Source organism: Lycium barbarum, chromosome 9 (genome assembly GCF_019175385.1).
Source record: "Lycium barbarum isolate Lr01 chromosome 9, ASM1917538v2, whole genome shotgun sequence".
NCBI lineage: Eukaryota > Viridiplantae > Streptophyta > Magnoliopsida > Solanales > Solanaceae > Lycium > Lycium barbarum.
The window spans coordinates 15,058,250-15,064,548 of record NC_083345.1 but is presented as its reverse complement, the minus strand read 5'-3'; the positions used below and the strand labels follow the sequence as shown (position 1 = coordinate 15,064,548).

The 6,299-nt window shown below is 33.8% G+C and overlaps 1 pseudogene; it reads left to right on the top strand.

Moving 5' to 3' along the window:
• The first annotated feature begins 692 nt into the window (after positions 1-692).
• Positions 693-2,963, top strand: LOC132611682 (amine oxidase [copper-containing] alpha 3, peroxisomal-like; annotated as a pseudogene).
• Positions 2,964-6,299: the final 3,336 nt, after the last annotated feature.

Below are 6,299 nucleotides of genomic sequence, written 5' to 3'. Positions count from 1 at the left end.
ACACAATTAAAGAAACTCATAGAAAACAAAACTTCTAATATGATTGTACAAGTACAAATGATTTAAAAGTTATTACGAGATGCAAACCAACTCTAATCTCTTAACTTTCAAACAATAAATGAATCACAATTTCTTAAAGCATACTACTATCAGATATACTATGCATTTTACCTCCCTAAAAGAAAATAATCAATAAAATTTGTAATATTATAATTAAAACATCACTCCTTCATGAATAAAAATAAAATTACTTTCAAATAGAAAAATAATAAACAATGATAATTTTGAGACGTAGGACAAAAACGTGAAGACTAATGACAACTGAAGATGTAAAATCCGGCTATGTATTTTTAAAAGAAATGTTAAGCGATATCACCCTCACAGCATTCTCAAATAGTAAATTTGCAATATTACGGTTTGTTATTTGAGCTACTTTCAATTGTCTAATTTCTATAGATGAAGAAAACTACTGAGCATCATTCATTTAATAAAGAATTATGAGAGTCAATAATGTTAAGTAAGGAATTTGGTACATAATTTGCGTAACAACTCTTATGCGAGCCCCGAGTGTTGGGCGTTAGGCGTAATTAGGTCGTACAGTCAGACGCTTAGGGCATAAGCCTCACAGAACTAAACCCCACACGTAAGCCCCGAGGCGTTTTGCCAGTGCCCCGCCCGGGGTGAGCCCCGAGGCGAGTTTCAAAACTGTCTTTTAAAACCCTATTTGAGATTCATAGCTTCTCAAGTTACAATTTTCTACTAGCAAGAACAATGCCTTTGTTCTTCAAGATTTTCCTTTTCTACTTTTTCTTCTTTGTTAGTACATCATCATCCCTTGATTACAACCACCCGTTGGATTCTCTCACTCTAGCTGAACTCAATCAAGTAAAAATCATAGTAAAAAAGTCCTTTTTTTTTCCTCAATGTAACCTTTCATTATGTTGGCCTAAATGAACCAGAGAAACCAATGGTCCTTTCATGGCTATCAACAATAGTCCTTTCATGGCTATCAACCAATCAATATCCCACCAAGAATCCACCTCGTCAAGCTATTGTTATCGCACGAATTGATCAAAAAATATATGAAATCGTCGCAGATTTATCGATCGAGTGATTTGATTATATCAGATAAAATCTATAATGGACATGGCTATCCCATGCTTACCTTCCAAGAACAGAATGCCGAAGGCCCGAAGCGTTAATTACCATTTGCATATCCACCATTTATATCCTCCATTAAAAAGAGAGGCCTAAAGCTAAAAGAATTGGTGTGCCAAAGCTACGCTGCTGGATGGTTTGGAGAGAAAAAGAAGAATGATAGAATGGTTAAAGTCATGTGCTATTACTTAGATGGCACAGTTAATCTTTATATGAGACCTATTGAGGGAATTACAATGACTGTTGTTCTTGATCAAATGACAATCGTGAGTTACCTTGATCATTTGATGGTTCCGGTCCCCAAAGCTAATGGGACAGATTACATGGAACCAAAGCAGAGGCCTCACTCCAATTTGCAACTAGATGGAATTAAAATAGTGTAGCCTAATGGACCAACTTTTACTCTAGATGGAAACACACTGGTAAAGATTAGACTCATTAGAAGAAACGCCTTAATATCTTCCGTTTTTAAAGAAAAAAAAATGCTCAAAAACTTTTGATGATAAACCAAAGTATAGCTCATTGTTGAAGAAAGACATGTTTTTTCCTGAATTTAGGTGGGCTGACTGGAAGTTCCATGTAGATTATGATATGAGAGCAGGAATAGTTATATCACTAGAATCAATCTTTGATGCTGACAAGGAAGAATTTAGGAGTGTCTTGTACAGAGGATTTGTGTCAGAAGTATTTGTGCCATACATGGATTTTACTGAAGATTGGTACTATAGGACCTATATTGATGCAGGTGAATATGGATTTGGTCTTTGTGCTGTAGAGCTTCAACCATCGAAGGATTGTCCAGAAAATGCAAAGTATATTGATGGCTACTTCATCTATCAAGACGGTACTCCAGGAAAAATGCCTAATGTAATTTGTATATTCGAACGTTATGCTGGAGATATCATGTGGCGCCACACAGAGTTTGCGATTCCTGGAAAATTGGTAAGTTAGTATAGTATATAATGTCCTTTGCTTAAAATGCTTTGGGATTACTTCTTTATCATTCAAAATTTTGACCTGCAGATAAGAAAGCTTAAGCCAGAGGTGAGCGTGGTGGTGCGAATGGTGTCAACTGTGGCGAACTATGATTACATTACTGACGATGAATTCAAGCAAAGTGGCAGCATCAAAGTCAATGTAAGTGAACCAAGATCATGAGTAGGAGTAACTGTGATTTGTGAAGCAGCAAATTGTTACAATAGCTTACATTAAGTATCAACTTTTCGTGTACAAATAATGTTAAAGTACATTCAAATTTATTGTTACAGGTTGGCTTAACTGGTCTACTTGAAGTAAGGGGATCGAAATATACTCACAACGACTAGATAAAGGAAGTAGCCTATGGTACACTGATAGCAGAAAACACTTTAGGTGCACATCATGATCATTTCCTTACCTTTCACCTTGATTTAGACGTGGACTGTCATGAAAATTCCTTTGTCAAAAATAACTTAAAAAACTAAGCACGTCATCAACAAAAGTTCACCAAGAAAGAGTTATTGGACAGTTGTTAGTGAAACAGCTAAAACGGAGTAGGATGCAAGGATTCAGCTAGGTTCAGGAGCCCTTGAAATGGCAGTAGTGAACCCCAACAAGAAGACTAAGGTCTGTTCCCAGGATCTGCAACGGGTCCCTTGTTAAGTGACGATGATTACCCACAAATCCGTGCAGGTTTTACAGAGTACAATGCGTGGGTGACACCTTATAACAAGTCTGAGAAATGGGAAGGAGAATTATATACTAATCAAAGCCAAGGGGATGATACATTCAGAGGCGAATTTGTGTGTAAATTTTGGGTCACGTGAACACATGGTCACTCGACTAATCTCGATATATTATGTGTATAATTCTGAAAATATATCTAATATTAACTAAGTGAACGCATGGTCAAAATAGGCTGAGTGGAGCACTCGTCAAAGGTTCATGGGATCAATCCCTAAATCAGGCATCTTTTTAATTTTTGCTATTATTTTCTAAAGCTACCTTTTTACCTTCCTTTTTATATTATTACTCAAGTAAAAAAGTGTTTTTACTTTATATTGCATCATATACTTTTCTTTCCTTTAGTTCTAATTATACCAAGTCCCAAAAAGTTTTTTTTTTTTTTTTTTAAAAAAAACTCCATGGCTGCACTGCAACGATGAACTCGTGAGTCATGACAATCAAAAAACTTAGAAATCCATAGTTGATAGCTAAGCTGCAAGCCAGCAATGAATAATACCTTGTACTATGTATATATATGTTTTTTGCCCAAATAGAATAATTAACCCAATTAACAACCCATTATAGCAATAAACTTAAAATAACCCTATTCTTTTTGGGCAATTCGCATGAATGCCCTTATTTTGGGGTAGTCTTTAATTTTTTTTCCTATTTTTGCCCTTCGTTAGAATCCCTTGCTTTCGCAAGGCAAAGTTTTGCCTGCAAAACTCTGGCTCAGGCAAAATCTTGCTACCTTCAGGCAGAGTTTCAAACTCTGCGTTAAGGTAGAGTTTTGAGGCAAACTCTGCGCTAAGGTAGAGTTTTACTTTCAGGCATGCCAAAACTCTGCTTTTGCCTTATACCTGAATGCAAAATTCTACCTAAAGGCAGAGTTTTGCATGTGAGGTAGAATTTTGCAAACTCTGCCTGCAAATTGCATGAGAGTTTTGCATTCAAAATTCTGCCTGAAGTAGAATTTTGCATGCAAAACTCTGCCTTACGAATCTAAACCTTTGCCTTGCTATTTTTTTTTTTTTTACTGAGCTGGGGTTCGAACCCAGAACCTTGAAATATTAAGCGAAGGGCAAAAATTAAAGACCACCAATTTAAGGGGTAAAAATTAAAGACCAGTGCTTTTGAAGGGGGAATCCGCACAAATAAAATGATTCTTTTTTACTTACAAATAATAGCCTGTCGGGCCTCTTTCATTTAATTTATCAGCCCAAACCTAACACCCCCTTTTCTTATCTCCACAAAATCCCCTTTTTGGCTCCCTCTTCACCACCTCCAACGGCTCTATGACAGCCAAAAAAACAAACAAAAGTTGTTTTTCTTCTCCCTCTCCATCGTCGACCCTCTCTCCCTCTCCGCTCTCTCTCTCTCTCTCTTTTCATGGTGTGATGGTGGTTGTATGGTGTTTTGTAAGCCCATCTCAGAGGAAAATGAGACTTTCAAATCTAGAATCGAAATAAAAAAGCTTTCAATATTGTGATTGAGGTGTTGAATTTGAAGTGTAATGGTTGTTGGTATGTAATGGCAGATGTGTATAACAGTTGTATCTGTATTGTATAACAGTGTTATGCATGTTGTTACACACCTTGTATAGTACTGTATAATAAGGCTAGGACTTTAAATGGTGATTTAGAAGAGTTCATAGATGTATAACATCTATATAAACATTCTATAACAGTGTATAAATACCTTTATACGTTGTATAAACAGTGTATAAATATCTTTATACACTGTTTATATAGTGTGTATTTAATTATACACTTAAATGGCGATGTGAATGTAATGGGTGCTAAATGACACTGATGTATTTTCTTTTTCTTTTGGTGAATTTCAAAGAGAAAAATGAAAATAAGATCCAAATGTTGCACCCTATTTTTACCAAGGCTAAACAAAGTACAACTTCGGGGGCTCTAAAAGAATTAATTATGTGGAGAGTCGCCACCTAGCATTTAAGGTATATTGGGGTACCTACAAATTATTAATATATGCAGCTTAAAAATGGCCTACGAAAATAAGTGAGATTCTAGGTAAGGGTTCAAATTATTCCGAAGGAAAGGTGTTAAGCATCCTTCAGAATCCACAAATGTACTTAGGGAAGGTGTTAAGCATCCTTTAAAATCCACAAATGTACTTCCCGCTGACCTAATTTTAACTATATAAGGGATGTACAAAAAGCGTTTGACCATTAATTACAAAGAATGTTAAAGGATATGAATAAAAGAACCACTAACATGAATATTTTTGTGCAATAAAAATGTGAAGATTTGTACATATATATATATATATAAAAATAGACATCATAAAATAAAAAAATATGGAAAATGATATGTTTGTGAACAAGTGTGTAAAGGATACACATTAATTACTAAAATTAAAAGAGACCCAATTCTTAAAGAGACAAAAGAATTTTACTTTATGATTAACAAAGTATGCAGAGAAACAGTTTGTTTAAAATGATCTAAAAAATAATAATTTTGACATATATATAATTTACAAAAGAATGAAGTAAAGGATAATTTTTCTTTTTAAAAAAAAAACAATTATTTTCCAATAAATAGTAACTTTTGTTTAAAAGAATTCTTTTGATGAATATGAAAGTATTTTTGGTGATGGATGAATGAACATAATGGTTTGGTTTTATAGGACAGAACGAGATCAAAGAATGTGTATGGTATCTAATTGATCAAAAATTATCTATAACTTAATTAGCTCAAATGTATAACAGGGAATAAATGTACGAAGAGTATAACCTACACATGAAATTTACTACGTCTGATTATATTCAACTTAAAGTGAGTTAATTTATTTAATTAGCTAACATTTTACACCTAATTAATTAACTAATTATGAGATCACACTCTAAAATTTAAATATCGAGGTAAACTATCCTAATTATTTACTAAAGTGTGCTAAGTAATTAAATCAAAACTCTAGCTAAACATGGTAACTATAAAAATTCACCGACGACAAGTGAATAAATTATATCCACTTACATCCCCAAAAGTAAAGTTTTTTACTATATGTGTTACGATTTATACAATTTTAAGAACGTAAAAGTAAGTATAAACAGAGAATTCGAGAAGATCTTTGAACTTCTTTCAAACGTATTCTTTGGGAAGTAACTCTGAACTTAATAAAATGTTAGTAGTGGATAAATATTTTTCAAAACGAATTATGAAATGATAATAAATATATGTTGCAATTAAAAAAAAATCCGTCTTATGCGCACGGAAGACCTCGAAAATCAACGAAAATTTCTTCATCGGCCACAAAAGTATAATTTATTCAATATTCGTAAACCAGCAAAAAGAAATCAGCTCCTCCCCCCAATCTCCCCTTTTTTTAGAAAAAAAAATTGAAAAACATGTCAAGAATAAAAACACTAGTAAATAAAAATGTCAAATATGCAGTAAAAGAGATCTAAAATG